Source organism: Trachemys scripta, chromosome 16 (assembly GCF_013100865.1).
Source record: "Trachemys scripta elegans isolate TJP31775 chromosome 16, CAS_Tse_1.0, whole genome shotgun sequence".
NCBI lineage: Eukaryota > Metazoa > Chordata > Testudines > Emydidae > Trachemys > Trachemys scripta.
The window spans coordinates 20,768,909-20,783,723 of record NC_048313.1 but is presented as its reverse complement, the minus strand read 5'-3'; positions in this window follow the sequence as shown (position 1 = coordinate 20,783,723).

Genomic DNA, 14,815 nt, shown 5'->3' with positions numbered 1-14,815 from the left:
CACCCGCACTGGAAATGAAAAGAATGCAAAATGTTTAGAAAATCTTTTTAAAATAATTTTTATTCTAAAATATACAGATGAATTAAGGAACTAAATTCTAGCAACCCTCAGATTTAAAGTTTTTTTTCAATTCACTGATGTTTTGATCTTAGTTTGAGCAGGACTTTTCAGAGCCGTCCCTCCCCGCATCTCCTGCCACCCCCGAGTATTCAGATATCTATGATTATTTTTATTTGACTCCTTGCTAACTAAGACGTTATGTTATTCACTCGCTATTTCCTACGGGGAAGAGCCACAATGACAGAGAATCTGAACTTTACGGATACACACTGGACACTCAAAAACAATAATAAAGTATCTTAAAAGTCTTCTCCACATATAGGTGAATGGGTGCGACGCATACAGGACGTAGTGTGCTTACATGCATAAGAAGCATGGAGGGTTACTTATGAGGTCCTATTGCCTTGTAACTGCAGAGGGATAGACTGGGTTGCTAAGATTTGGAACTTTTCTGGTTATTTAGTGTGAAATATCATGTTATGTAAGTCAGATGGCAGGATATCAACTGGGCCAGAGGGTGGGGGAAAGTGTCAATTTCTAATGCAGTTTTGAGCCAAATAACTTTTGTTCTTATAACGGCAGACAGATTTGATGGAGAGCGAGAGCGAGAGCGAGCGAGAGAGAGATCTCCAATTGTTTGATCTGAAAATTCCCAGAAAAATTTTAAAACTCTTAGAATGAATATTTGTCTAGTGAAATTCTCTGTCTCTCTGTCTCTGTCTCTCTCTGTGTGTCTCTGTCTCTCTCCCCCCTTCCCCCCGAATGGGTCAATATGAAAACGCCCAACCATTAAATTCAAATCTTCAAAATTCCTGCCCTTCATATCTGAAAAGGACATGGACAGGTCAGATAAAAAGGCAGTGTTACAAATATAATGACACTCGTGTCGTTTTTATTTTCCAATTGAATTTTAGTGACGTATCTTGTAAGAGTAGTCTAATTTATATTAATGAATATAATCTTCCTGCAAAATAACGCACGATTTGCTGTAGTTATATACCATTTCAATTTCTAATGTTTTTCCTTCTTCCTTTTCCCCTTTAAAAATCCAGAATAAAGCCAAATTCCGCACTTGTTTTCTTACAGCGTTAATATACAGCTGGGACTTTACAGTCTCGTGATAATTCAGCACTGCAGGAAAGAATTACCCTTCCACAATAATGTTGCTTTTGTTAAACTCAGTTGACTTCTGTGGATTGCTGATGATGTACAACGGTTAACTAAGACTGACTTTCATATCTCAGGGACAAATTAAAAGTGCTTAGTGTTGTCTTCATCTGTTCACCACTCTGATTCACTCCATCAAATGTCCCAAGCAGAAGAGGGGGGAAAGTATTACTCAAAATGAGTAAAGCTATCAGATCCTGGCTCTAAGTGAAGGATATCATTATCAAAATGTATCTGATCTAGATTCCTCTTTTCAAATCAAAATGTAGTGGAATTGGGGATGGGATTTAACGTTCATTTCCTAAAGGAAGAGACATTTCCATGTAGAACAATTGATTCTAACATGAATAAAGATCTAGAAAGTATACGATGGAAACTTTATAGACCTCATGAACATGTGAGTGGGTGGGGGAGGGAGAAAATTAGTTGATGGTGTGTTATTTGGTTAATATAACTAACATAACTCCTGTCCAATAAGTAAGTGGGGACACCTAAGTAGCTTAGACAAAACGCTACTTCCTGAGAAATATCCCTTGTAAAATGTCAACTGGAGAAGAGTGTTGTCAGGATCAGTAGCCTACATAGGTATATTTATCTTTTCTTGCTTAGTTAGTAAGAGATCAGGTGTTGGGGATCCTTTTGAGAAGATGGTTTTATTATGCCACTGGCTTCACATTCTAAATAAGAAATCTTTTCAGATCAACAGGTTTATTTAAAAGAAAACCTGCTTCTGGGTATTCGAAGTGCGTACATTCATAGCCTGCGAAGAATATTTGTATTTTCTTCTGATGTGATCACCCATCTAATTACTGTGTCCCAAAGAACTAACTTTCTTTCTTTCTTTCTTTCTTTCTTTCTTTCTTTCTTTCTTTCTTTCCCTGCAGCAGCCATCAAACTGATCTCTGGTGATTTTGAATTACACTTGCTAATAGTTAGTACCAACATTATTATATAAAATATAGCTAATCGTCCCCATTAACGCACTAAAATCTTAACCGTGCAATCTACACATTGTAGTGGGCACAGCCGGTCTCACGTAGCAATATTAGTTACACGACCATTTAGTTTGTTGGGGAACATGGAGTAGGGCAAATAACCTTGACATTTGTTTTGGTGTCAACACAGAACTAAACCTAAATGAATCTCAAATGAAGTAATTAAAATGCAGAGATTGTTTCTCCAGCTGGGCAAGTATAATCAGGATATTATGAATTTTTCTTGAGCTGCGGCCAAATAAACAGAAAAAAAAATTGTGAAGGGGGGGGGGAGGAGAGAATCCAACACCCTAAATCTGTGAATAACTTCCTTTTACCTTTGCAAAAGACTGAAATCTAGCATAGATTCTTCTCTTCCAAGAAGTATATATTTTCCAGTAGTCAATTATTTGAAAAAAAAATCCTAGATAATTTTTTTCAGGATGCCTCAGATTAAATCAGATTATATTCTATTAGATCCATTTTTGTAATGGAGCAGAGCGGCATAAAGTTAAACAAAATGTTGTAACTCAATACACAGAATTTTTAATGTACAAACATTCTACATTACCGCGGTGGAACTCCTATGGGGACATACCCTTGATAAGAATTAAATGTTGTTCAGGAAAAGGACTCTATTGAGAAGATCTAGCTCTGAAAAATATAAAACAAGAGAAAAACCTCACAAACGAACGTGGAAATGGAATTATGTATTAGTTGTATAATATAACGATGACTGGATTTCCACTTAATTCCGTTTCAGAAAGGATTTTCTGCAGGAAAAGTTGTATAAGTAATTTATAGAGCAATTATCCCTATTTATCTGCCTGGAATATACCTGTTCTTTGTGGGATAGTGACTTATTTCTGCCTAGTGTAATCTTCTCCAATCTTAGAATATTAACATAAAAGTATATTCAAATAATTTTCTGTGCAGGATTAAAATAATACAAAAAGAAAGATCACCGAAGAAAGATTAAAATCACTGACTAATCCAAAAGCATGTTCAGAGATGCATTTACTAGACAAATAGCAGGGAATCAAGGCTGTGTCGAAAAGGCAGTATATGTACAGAGAATGAAATAACACGATCTTTTTCGGATTTACGTGTCCTTGTTTTGTGTAATGGGTAATACTGAAAATCTTAAAATTAGGGAGCAGTGAAACTACACTAGAAGAACCTCAGAGTGAGGAAATTGTCAAGGCCGCTGCCATTGAAATCATAACACTGGAATATATGCTGTTGTCTTTCCCCATTCCTTATTCAGGCAAATCTCTCATTGCCTGGCAATACAATGGGAGTTGGGACTGCGTAGGCAATGCAGCGATTAGTGACCCTGAACCAAAAGGTTTTTGCGTCTGTAGGATCCAATTCCAAAGGATATTCTCAACGCAATTTTTGTTGAGCATTCAGAAATCCAAACGGAACTTTTGTGCCACCCGTGTCCAGATGAAACTGGCAAAAGCAGGAAACGTCAGACAGAAACGGTGCCATACCTAGCAACGTTGGCTGCGCTCAGAACTTTAGTAGACAGCTTCGTATGGGGCAGTTTGTCCGGCACATTCCCTGCTCTTGCCAGTTTCATTTGCACAACGAGATCTCACAAAAAGGCCCTATTTAGATTGATGAATTAACTAATCAAGATAAAAATGTATTTCATTTCCATTCTTTTGTAAAGGTAAGGGGGGCAAAGTGAGGCTGACAAATATGTGAGGGGGAAAGTTTATTGGCAAAGCTCCACATCCAGAGAATGATTAATTGTATTCTTATTCCATTAACAGCGGCATGAGAACCCCTTTTAAGTGCCAGCCTTTCACTGGAATTCCTAGTTATTTACTTCACATTGACAGGTTTTGTCATTTGCTAATATTCAGCCAAATTCTGTCCTGGGCTATTACGCATAGTAAAACAGCAAATAATTGACACTGGACCAGCTAAAGGTTTCATTATGACGCAGAACCTAAGGCTTAATACTGTTCCTCTGAACAGTTGACTTTATAACCTCAAAGGTTCATATAGACCATCCTGGATCCAAAGGCCTGGCCTAGCAGGCCGAAGGAAAAAGTAGCAAATTATGTTGCACAGCATTCTACCAACTCAGCAGCAAAAGCCTATGTGGTCGACAGATCCTCCTAGCGATTTATTTTTCTTTATTAATTAATATTATTTTTATTATTATTAATATTAATTATGATTATTATATACCCAGGAACTCCAATCATGGACCACGAGCCCATCGTGCTAGATAATGTACTAACACAGAACAGAAAGACCATCCTTACCCACAAAGATATCATGGTCTCAGTATGTACTACAGGAGGAAAAGGGCACCATATAGGTGATCCACAAAAGATTAGCGATTACTTAATTAATGTTTCATTGGGGGCTAGGATGGGATATGGCGACTTGGAGAGAATCGGAGCAAAAGCAAAGTCCGAGGCGCTAGAAACAGCATATTAGATGCACTGGTCATTTGCACATCAGGGGAATTTGGACACTTAGATAGAACCCTATAGGATCATGCACAATCCGGGCTTCTTTGCAGGATCCATGATTTTCTACAAGATTTAAGCCGTTGGCTTTAAATCATAAGGGGGCAGATTTTCAGAAAAAGAGCTCTTCTCCCTTTTAGGTACCTACATGAAGCGGCTGGATTTTCCACCAGAGTACTCAACTGCCAACAGCTCCCATTGAGGAGAAAGAACAACTCCGCGCCTTCCTTTTCAGAACAATGGAGAATCCTCCTCATTGAGAACAACGAAGAATTCTCCCCACCCCTACTGAGAACAAGGAATATCTCACCTCTCCCCAGTTTTGAAAACAACCTTGAGTTCCACCTCCACAATCCCCATTGAGAACAATGGAAAATTCGCCCCTTCCCCATCTTTGAAAATATTGTTGAGTTCCACCTTTTCCTGTCCCCATTAAGAACAATGGAGATTCCCTCCGGCCCCACCTTTGAAAACAATGGTGAGTTCAACCTCCCCCAACCCCGCTGAGAACAATGGAGATCCCCTTTCCCTCACATTTGAAAATAATTGTGTCCCGTTCCACCCCAACCCCATTGAGAAAATTGAGAATTCGTCCCTTCCCCACTTTTGATAACAATGATGAGTTCCACCCCTCCCGCACACCCGTATTGGGGGAAAGGGGGGAAAGGAGCAGTATCTGAAAATCTGGCCACTTCATTGATGCGACTAAATGAGATCTGGTCTCTTCATGAAAATCGGAGGTGCTAGTTCTACTCTTGGAGGTGTGAACCGAGGCGGTGCTGACTGGTCCGCAAATAGATAGGCTGAAAGGGGTATTATATGAACTGTTTCCATTTATCTCCATAGACTGTTTACTCTGAAGCCTAATGTGGCGATAGGAATGTGACACAGTTTAGCAGAGGCGTTCAGCTATCTGTAGTTGTGGATGGAACTTCATATTTTGGAATAGGTTAAGCAGAGTGCCAGCACTCCTCCCTCTCCTCCCCCCATCCATCCACTCACAAGCATTCAGTCGAACTATGGGAAATATATCACCTGTTCTTGTTGCCTTTAGAAATCAAATGGAATTTGCAGCCATAAGTGTATGGTATAGGCATACATAGCTGCATAGGGGCAGAGAAGAGCTACCAGGATGATCAGGGGAGAGACCAACTCAGGTTTGTTTAGCCTAGCAAAAGGAAGGCTGAGAGGGGATCTGACTGCTCCCTTTAAATACTTCAGGAAGTAAACACCAAGAAGAGGGAAGATCTCTTGAAGCTAAATGACCATGTTGGCACCAGAACTAATTGGGGATTAAACTGCCCAGGAATAAATTTAGGTTGGAAATGAGAAGAAGGTTTCTATTCTAACCCTTAGAAAAGGGAGATTCTGAAACAGCCCCGCAATAGGAGGAGTGGGAAAAACAACACAGCTAGGTTTAAGACAGCCTGATAAATTTATGAAGGGGCTTACATCCCCTGAATAGCTGGGGCCTGGATTTGATGACCCAAGAGCTCTTTTCCAATCTTGAGTTCTATGTGTCTATTCTGGTTCTCTGATCCTGTTACTTGCATAAACAATGCTGTTGTGTGTGGAGTGGACCTTATGTCCCATAGTAGCCTGTGAACTAACACCACTATGGGATTTTTCCCCCCATCAACCCTGAAAAGATAAATTGCAACCTCCGTGGTCTGTTGTTTTGCTAAACTCTGCACCCTTTATTGCTCCCTTTTCATTTTCGCTGTGGAAAGGGAAATATATATGTCCCTTCCAGTTCCCGGTCCCCTCCCTCCTCCAAAATGCAGTTTCCTATACTTACACAGATGGAAGAGAGGGCATGGCCCAAATGAGGACTAGATCCTTGCATACAGTCATCGAAGCGATACTTGTGTCAAAGGTATATGCATTGACATTCATTGCATATCCATTGACATCCACTGATATCTATTGGATATCTATTAACAACAGTGGGAGTTTGGCAGGGATCATGAGCAGTTTATGACCCGTGGATTGTCTTCACCCGACGCATATATGGCCAGATTTTCAAAAGCATTCAATATCCTGCATCTTCTATTGAGAACAATGAAGAATTCCACCTCATCCCCCACTTCCTTCGAACAAAGGAGAATCCCCCAACTGAGAACAAAAGAGAACCCCTTCCATTGAGGAAAATGGTCCTCTTCTAATCCCCAATGGGATTTTGGCTCTTAAATGCCTAAATATTTTGAAAATTAGATTTAGGCTCCTAAATCAGGGATCCTGAGTATAGCAACGCCTAGGCAGTTCCTTCCATGCCTAGCTCCTTTATGATACCATGGATGGTTACGGCTTTATTTCATTACTTGATGGACTGATTTTACTATGATGGTCTTCACCAAAGAACCTCCAAGATTATAAAACCGATCAGTTTCCAGTTGAATCAATGCTCCTAACTCATTCAGGCACTTTCAGAATTGGCAACTGTAGTTTCTCTCTAGAAATTAGAAGTCACCTCCCCAACCTCTTGGAAGCTATTCCTGACAGGAGATTGTTGTGGTTGGGTCCCTTTGGCCTTAAGTGCCTTAGGACACAGGTGTTTGAGGAGGAAATTCCAGGCTGAACTCATGGAGAAAGGAGAGGAAAGGAGGAGAGGAAACTATAGCGAATTTCAGGGATAAAAAAAGCTTTGAACAATGGAATAAACAAGGACTTGACAAATAACTATCCAGATTCCCAGACAGACAAGATGAGTGAGGTAATATCTTTTACTGGACCAACTTCTGTTGGTGAAAGAGGCAAGCTTTCAAGCTACACAGAGCTCTTCTTCGGGTCTGGGAAAGGTACTCAGAGTGTCACAGGTAAATATAAGGTAGAACAGGCTATTTACATAAGTAGTTAACATTTATTCTAAGGGACCATTGAAGGTGAAGTTGCCTGTTAACAAACTTGCAGTCATAGGACAAAAAAGGGGCGCTTAATTGGGTTACAGATTTTGTAATAAGATGTATATCCAGTGTTTTTATTCAGACCATGTTTTTTAGTGTCTAGCACAGTTAGGAAGTCACTTTTCTATACATCAGCATCCCTCTTTATGATGGCATTGCTGCCTCAAATATTACAAGACAATGGACAACACTCAGATCTCCTCCTCAGACACATCACTAAACTCATACACTTCATCCCCACCGGCAACAATTTTACATTTGACAAAAAACACTTTGTCCAATCCATGGGAACAGCCATGAGTTCTAGGGTGGGTTGCCAATATGCCAGCCTCTTCAAAGGACCACATTGAGGGAAAATTTCTGGAAAAATGCACCACAAAACCAATGATACATTGATAATAGTTTTATCCTCTAGACAGATTACCCTAACTGCCTCATAGATTTCCATAACAAGTTCAACAACCACCCATCCATCAAACTTTCTTTAGAACACTCCCACACCAGCATCAACTTGCTGGACATCACAATCAGCTTCAGCAATGGAATCCTACAGAGAACTATATACAGGAAACCCACGGATCATCCTACTTACCTTCACAGACTCAGCATCCATTCCAACCACACCAAGAAATCTGTTATCTACTTCCAGACCTGCCGATAACCATAGAATATGCTCCAAAGAGAAAGTCCAGGATACATACCTTAACATACTTAAAACTGCCTTTACCAAAGAAGTACACCCCACCAGAGAAGTAGATCTCATCAGGGAATCTCATCATGCTCTAATAAATTTGTTAGTCTCTAAGGTGCCACAAGTACTCCTGTTCTTCTTTTTGCGGATACAGACTAACACGGCTGTTACTCTGAAACTCATCAGGGAACAGGCTACCCAAATACCCAGAGAGAACCTGCTTCAATACATGGGGAAAAAAGCCCTCTGACCACCCATCCTTAGTTGTCAACTACCACCCCACACTGGGACTCAGACGGGGTATCATTAAACAATTACTACCCAGGCAAAACCTGCAGACATATCTTCACTGCTACGATGATCAGTAGCCCCACAACACACCTTTCCAGCTCCATGGATCCTACACATGCCTATCACAACATCTGGTGTATCTCATCCAGTGCAGTAAATGCCCCCAATAACAAGTATGTTATAACAATCACTGTGGCCTCGAATGAACTCACATAGAAAAAATATAAAAAACCAAAATGCCATATCACCCCGGGGTGACCACTTCCCACAAAAACTCTATACTTGACCTCTCAGTCCTCATCCTCAAATAAAACCTGTGCAACATTTTCAAAAGACAAACCTGGGAGTATCAATTCATAACTTTGCCAGACACTAAAAATCATGGTCTGAATAAAGGCATTGGATTTATGGCTTATCACAACAATCTGTAACTCACTAGCCTGCTCCCCTTTTTTTCGTCCTATGATTGGGGGAGTGTCAATGGGCCACTTCACCTTGAATGGTCCCTTAGGAGTTAACTACTTATGCCAAACATAAGTTCCACCTTATATATAGTTGTGACACTCTGAGGGTTTGTCTACACTTAAAATGCTACAGGGGCACACTAGCGCCTATAGGGCTTCAGTGTAGACACTACCTACATCTGCTGGAAGGGTTCTTCTGTCGTTTTAGATAATCCACCTGCCGGAGAGGCAGTAGCTAGGTTGAAGGAAGATTTTTTTCCTTTGACATAAATGTCTACATAAGTGTTTAGGTTGGTTTTACAGCACCACTCAGGTGTGTGGATTTTTCACACCCCTGACCAACCAAGTTAAATTGACCTAATTTTCTAGTAGAGACCAGGGCTGGATGCCTTTCCCAGATATGAAGATCTCTGTGTAGCTGAAAAGCTGGTCTCCTTCACCAAAAGAAGTTGGTCCAGTAAAAGAACCCCACCCACCTTGTCTCTCTAATATCCTGGGACCAACAGGCAACAAGAACAGTGCAATCTCCAGATTCCTCTCTATTAACTCCATAAAGATAGCCACACAGGCTCCAGGCACCGCAACCTACTCTCGGAACAGGTCCACGTGCTTCAGAGAAATGTATGGGTCTATCTATGGTCTATTCTCTTGAGCCGTGTAGAGCCATGTGCTTTCTGCTACCACCACGCCAAAAGTCTGGGTTCTAAACTGCTTCTTGATCGCGGATACCACTCCTCTTTGAAGTGGATAGGAGCGGGGCAGCGAGCACAAGTGGCCTTTTCAATTTCTTGGCGCCTTTTTAATTTTTACTCACCCTGCGGCGCTCCGGGTNACCCCCTGAGAGCTATTTACACTCCCAGATGTGAAATAACTGGCCTGACATTTCACTACTACCGTCCCAGAACTCTACACTACAGCGAGGCGCTCCAGTCCGTACATATTTTCTCTTCTCTGAAAGTGTGACACGGTTGACATCAGAAAAGCGGCTACTGGATGACGATCCCAGGTGTGCTCGTTGTTCTGCCTTTCTGGGTTCTTAGTTAATTATTATTCTCATTATGTAAATAGTATGGACGTTGTGGGATTGGTCCCGTCCCGCTAAGCCCTCTGATCAGATCCAGCAACGCATTTACTGGGATTTTAAAGGAGTTTAAAAGAGCTAGGCACTCAGCTCCCAGTGGGATTCAGGCACCCGACTCCCTTAAAAGCAGCAAAGAGTCCTGTGGCACCTTATAGACTAACAGACGTATTGGAGCATGAGCTTTCCTGGGTGAATACAGGCATCCGACGAAGTGGGTATTCACTCACGAAAGCTCATGCTCCAATACGTCTGTTAGTCTATAAGGTGCCACAGGACTCTTTGCTGCTTTTAAGGGAGTCGGGTGCCTGAATCCCACTGGGAGCTGAGTGCCTAGCTCTTTTAAACTCCTTTAAAATCCCAGTAAATGCGTTGCTGGATCTGATCAGAGGGCTTAGCGGGACGGGACCAATCCCACAACGTCCATACTATTTACATAATGAGAATAATAATTAACTAAGAACCCAGAAAGGCAGAACAACGAGCACACCTGGGATCGTCATCCAGTAGCCGCTTTTCTGATGTCAACCGTGTCACACTTTCAGAGAAGAGAAAATATGTACGGACTGGAGCGCCTCGCTGTAGTGTAGAGTTCTGGGACGGTAGTAGTGAAATGTCAGGCCAGTTATTTCACATCTGGGAGTGTAAATAGCTCTCAGGGGGTAACGAGGATGGTGGTATTTTCGTGGGAATGAGATAATCACACATATATGCAAATTAGATAGAAAAATCCGGCCACTTCATTGAGAGAGAGAGAAAGAGAGAGAGAGGTGAGTTCAATCCTAGAAGGGGCCATTTGGGGATTGGTCCTGCTTTGAGCAGAGGGCTGGACTAGATGACCTCCTGAGGTCCCATCCAACCCTAATAATCTAATAAGCTATGATTCTATGATATCTGAGGTGGCCAGATTTTAGAAAGTGCTAATTGGCTATTCTTATGTGGTAAAGAGGTTAGTGGGCCACTCTTTCACCTCTCTAATTATTTGTGTATTTTAATTTAGATCAAGGGTGTCAATTACATCCCTTTTAAGCTGCATCAAAATTAAATTAAATTAAATTAAATAAACAGCAATAGGAACAAGATAGGCAGGAAGTAGGTAGGGAGAGAGAGAGATTAAACTTGCATCTGGTGTAAAAGCTTTTCCAGACAAAGACAAATTCGAGGAAATACGCTATAAAGCTGGCCCCAAACCACGCGTTTGTAATTTAAAGGCTCACAGTGGCAAGCCCACGGCCCGGGACATAGCTCTGTCTTTAGCAGACACAGATCTTGCTGGGCTGCCTTCTCTGAAAAACTATGCAAGTGACCCATACTCATCGTGAAAAGATGAGTGACCCATACTCATCGTGAAAAGATCAAAGTTGCTTTTTGGAACAGTGGGTCTCTTTCTTCTGCAAACCCAGTCTTCAGTCCACACCTGGGTTTACAGACACGAATTCAACCGCTTGTTCTTCATCGCACCCCGGACGAGGACCGGAGGAACTGACAGTAAAGGACTGGAGGATCGTGGCTGGCCGACAGGCCAAGGTAACAAGAGGACCAAGCGCAGCTCAGGGATAGGAGATACCTGGCACAATTTGGTGCGGAGTTATGCGGGGATTTTTGTGCAGCTGAAAAATTGAAAGGAGTCACGGTCCAATTCCGCGCGGAAAGCAGCTGCAGATTCCCCAAGTCCCGGTAAACTGATTTGCCAGAGAATAGTTTAGGGCAGACGTGGGCAAACTACGGCCCGCGGGCCACATCCGGGCCGTTGGACCGTCCTACCCGGCCCCTGAGCTCCTGGCCGGGGAGCCTAGTCCCCGGCCCCTCCCCCGCTATCCTCTCTCCCCCGCAGCCAAGCCGCGGCGCGGGCAGCGCTCTGGCCCGCCGCTCCCGCTGGGCAGCGTGGGGAGCGGAGTTGGCTCTGGCCCGGTGTCGCAGCTGCGAGCTCCTGCTGCTGGTAAGGGGGCGAGGAGGGGAGGGGGAATTGGGTAAGGGAGTGGGGAGTTCTGGAGGGCAGTCGGGGAGGAGGGGGCGGTTGGATGGGTCGGAGGTTCTGGGGGGCCATCAGGGAGTGGGGAACAGTGAGGGTTGGGAGTGGGAGTCCCGGGGGGTCTGTGAGGTGGCGGGGATGTGGATAGGGGTCGGGAGGGCAGTCAGGGGACAGGGAGCAAGCAGGGTTGGATAAGGGGGTGGGATCCCGGGGGAAGCTAGGGGTGGGGTCCCGGGAGGGGGTCGTCAGGGGAAGAGGAGCAGAGGGCGGTTGGATATGGGGTGGGAATCCCGGGGGGGATGTCAGAGGGCGGGGGTGTGGATTGTGGTCGGCGCAGTCAGGGGGCAGGGAGCAGAGGGGTTGGATAGAGGACAGGGGTCCCGGGAAGGGGCGATCAGGGGACAAGGAGGGGGGGGTTGGATGGGTTGGGAGTTCTGAGGGGGGCAGTCAGGGGGCGGATAGGGGGCGGGGGCCAGGCTGTTTGGGGAGGCACAGCCTTCCCTACCCGGCCCTCCATACAGTTTGCCCACCCCTGGTTTAGGGGCTGTCTGGGAAGAGAGGTAACATCATGACATAATTGTTCTTTTGTTGACTGCTTTTGCTTATGGTAGCCACTTATTCGGACCGCTTTTTGGAAGTATTTCATAGAGGAGGCCTATGGTCTTTCAATCTTTCTTGTAGATTCCTCTTCGTTATCTCTGCTGTTATTTCGTACATACATTGTATTTTCTTTTCCTCAGTGCTCGCCCAGCTGCGTCTTCCAGAGGACAAGAAAATGGATACAGTGCCACCTCGCAGACAGGTAGATAGACAACATACTCTCACACAAATTCGAACACAATTCTACGGTCCAATTCTACAAGGTTTAAGACTCCGTTAATATTTTAATTGTCAAGTATGTTTTTAGCAAGCATTTCCGTTCAGATAGCTATTTGAGGCATGCATCATAAAACAAGAGTAATTGACTTGACATAGTCCTCTTAAAACATTTGAACCCGAATCCCCAAAATATGGAATTATGAAAATGGTCACGGAAGTAAAGTTTCAAATTGTCCTTTTAACAAGAATATTAAACTATTGCAAAAGACGTGCTATGTTTGAGCTGAGAAAGCATTGCATGGAAGAGGTATTATTTAAAAAATTACAATCCTATCTCTACATTCTTCTTGCCTTTCATCAGGAAACTTCGAAAAATTAATATTTATAAGGAATGTTGTGGTATTTTAGGAAAAAAATACACTTTATAGTAACTTACTGTGGTTTTTGAGCCAAATGTTCTTGTGCAGTAAGATGTGATGCTACCAAAGACCTTTATTTATATGCAATGTGTGCATCTATCTGTGGGTTCCTACCCATCTATCTTGGTAGATAAGTATACATATTACAAGCAAAAATAATATCAAAATGTAGAATCTATCTTGTCATTTTAAACTGTTATTCCAGTGAAATATTCGATCCTATGACCACCGTTATAAGTCACTATAAAGTGTCTTGTCCCAAAATAGTAGAGTGATCGCTACATGTTTTACTTCCTGGAAGTTTCCTAAATATTGCTGAAAGTCAAGACGTCATCATCAGTCATCATCATAATCACAACAACTACAACAAAGCAAGTGGATTAAGATATACCCTTGAAACTAAAAACAAACAAGAATAAAGACATACATCCTAATTTCTATGGCAACGCTTTCTCCATTATAGAAATAAGAACACAGACTTTTAATTGTATTTCTCGGCCAGCTTTGCATGTAAACTTAAAAAAAAAAAGAATAATCACGAACCTTAAGTAGGAGCAGAAGTAACCAATGAAATTAATAGAGAGCTCTGCTTTTAAAAAATCGCTGGACTCATATGAATTTAGTCATCGGCCTATTAATTAGTTGTTTGCGGTTTTGGTTCGTAAAATAAGTAAGTAAGTAAATAACACTGGGGTTAGAGGGATTTTAAAAGATCACCTTATAATAAAAGAGAGTGGTTACATTGGAGAGTGGATACGATTTAAATTAGATTTCTTCCTCTAGGAACATTAAAAGTGAATCCAAATATGCTGCCAAGGATTGGAAATACGTGTCCTTAAATTAGTTTAAATCGTGTACATATTTCTACCCTATACAAATTATGTTTAAATATGTGACTCTTAAAGAGCAAACTGCTGATAGGAAAATAATTGCGATGAGTCTCCATCGAAAATACATCAACAAGTTTAGAATTTAAATAACTTATTTAGAAAAGTGAACTGGTGTTCTTCATGTGTCCATCTATCCCACACCAGAACAGTTAATTCCTTTCATTTTAACTTCCCCCATTCAGAGCGCGTTGGCGGTTTGCAGCGACACTGGCCGGATTAGTCTTGGTTTGAAGGTAACTCAATATAAGCCCTTTGATGGCAAAGTTACATGTTTCCTGCGGCTGTCTTGTCTGTGGGGAAAGAACCAAGAAGCAAAGAGTTAAAACTTTGGACCACGTAAAATGGAAATCATGACACCGATTCAGAGAAGTGCAAATGAAAAATCCAAATTCTAAGTATTTCATCATTCCATAATCGCTCCTCGATCAACTGAAAAGTAGATTTCTGAGAGATCTTGCACATATCTTTCGTATTAACCTAAACCTAAACATACCCATACAAATTTCATTCCAAAATAATCTAATTTTCGTGTTAGTGTCTTGTCCTATGTATGTGTGTATATATATCCATATATCTATGTATCCATATCTATATC